At 36.0% G+C, this 1,999-nt stretch overlaps 1 long non-coding RNA gene across 2 annotated transcripts; it reads left to right on the plus strand.

The window, feature by feature from the left end:
• The first annotated feature begins 33 nt into the window (after positions 1–33).
• LOC109585164 (uncharacterized) lies at positions 34–1,954 on the plus strand. 2 transcript variants are annotated; one of them, XR_002186358.1, is made up of 4 exons: positions 34–297; positions 338–861; positions 907–1,617; positions 1,661–1,954. It is a non-coding gene; the product is annotated as an uncharacterized LOC109585164 (long non-coding RNA). The 2 variants fall into 2 exon arrangements; XR_002186357.1 differs by having other exon boundaries at positions 39–861.
• The last annotated feature ends 45 nt before the right edge of the window (positions 1,955–1,999 follow it).

A 1,999-nucleotide genomic window follows, 5' to 3' on the forward strand; every position in this document is an offset into this window, starting at 1 on the left:
AGAATTATCGTAAAATGCAACCACCAAGTACTATATAAAGGAACAGTATTCATTTATCGACATAACCCATACCACATTGATAGCAAACTACTCCCACTGTATAAAGATGGGTGTCAACCTTAAAATGGGCACAGCCTACGATATTACCGGTAGAGTAAACAGCATTTGGGGATTACCCAGGGAAAACTCACGGCAAGCGAAGTAAAAGTATTTAAAAAAAAACAAAAAATTCCGACTTTCAAAACAGTCATAAACAGAGTAGTAATGAGCCTCATCATTTTAAACCAAAATGCCAGGGTAAGCTAATCTATTACTTAGCTTTTATCGTCTTCAATAGAGGCAATACATCAAATAAAGGAAGAAATATGGCCATAGGTGCATTGATTGGAGGGGGAGCTGGAGCCACTGTAGGATCAATTGCTGGACCTCCTGGCACTCTGGTCGGTGGATTGGTTGGAGCTGGTGTTGGTGCTGTTGTTGGGCTTATAGCATAATAATAAATTCTTCTTAAATATACATTATGCTTGTGTTATGTTCTTAATATTTTGGTTTCATTTTTTACAAAGAGTATGACATAAGATGAATGTACTATACAAATGTATGGTTCCATCATGAGGTTTAAAAACAATGTGATTTTCAAAGGTTTCCAAAAGATTAAAGTGACATTGTCGAGAGTCATGCAAGCTTCCCCTATCACGTGAGCAATATTAAAATCAGCTGACACAAATGATAACAAAATATGCAAAGAGGAGGGAAAGCACCTTAGTTCAAGCAATACAGAAGAAGAGACGCTGAAGAAACTAATAAAGTACAAGGAAAAGAACTAGTATTTTGATAACAGCAAGCCATTAAAATGCCACCGTAAGCGACTTTTACTAATACAGTGTCCTCTAATAATCTTTATAGTCGCAAGAATAAAAGAAACTACACCAAATGTGAAAAGTTCTTGATACGTATAACATGTGGTTTGGCTTCTTACTGCATTTAACAAAAGCAGAACCTATAACAGTGTCATGGGGTCCTGATAATATGAATGCTGATAAAAAATATCAGTGCTTATAACTTTTATATGATTTTTTTATCCTTGCTGCTATTTTATAATTGTAACAAAAGTTTTGCATTAGTCAAAATTTCATGCTCAAGTTAAATTGTTTCTGGCAGCTACTGCACAAATGATATTGAATTTCTAGCAATGAAAGAATACACATGCAATCAGGTTCTAGCACAAACACAGACACAATCTCTCAAATACAACACACACGTACACAGTAAGTACATGTACATGTAACAACATACAAAAAAGAGCTATCATAAAATGCAACTACCAAGTACTGTATAAAGACCATTACAGGAACAGTATTCATTTATCGACACAACCTATACCACATTGGTAGCAAACTACTCCCACTGTATAAAGATGGGTGTCAACTTTAAAATGGGCACAGCCTACGATATTACCGGTAAAGTAAACAGCATTAGGGGATTACCCAGGGAAAACTCTCGCCAACGAAGTGATAATATTAATAATTAGAAAAGAAACCAGTTGGCTCAAAAAATTAGCTGGCCATAAGCAGAGTAAGGAAGCCTGCCATTACTAACTAAGAGAATAAAAATGAGGTAAGTCCATTATACTCTTATTTAATCTTATCATCTTCAAAAGTGGAAACACATCAAATGAAGGAAGAGACATAGCCATAGGCGCTGGGGTTGGAGCAGTAACTGGAGTAGGAGGTGTTGCTGCTGGGATACAAACTGGAGCTGTTGTAGGATCATTTGCTGGTCCAGTTGGGTTTGTGGTTGGTGGAGCAGTCGGAGCTGGTGTTGGTGCCATTGTTGGATTCTTTGCATCAAAATGATATCAAATATAATATGTATCTGTGTTGCTCTTGATTGTGTTACCATTGCTTAGTACAATGTGTATATGCTTAGCATTTAAATTATCTTTTCAAATGAACTAGTTATAATAATAATGATTGCCAGTAGGAGAGAATCAAAGTAT

Source organism: Amphimedon queenslandica, unplaced genomic scaffold (assembly GCF_000090795.2).
Source record: "Amphimedon queenslandica unplaced genomic scaffold, v1.1 AMPQUscaffold_13108, whole genome shotgun sequence".
NCBI lineage: Eukaryota > Metazoa > Porifera > Demospongiae > Haplosclerida > Niphatidae > Amphimedon > Amphimedon queenslandica.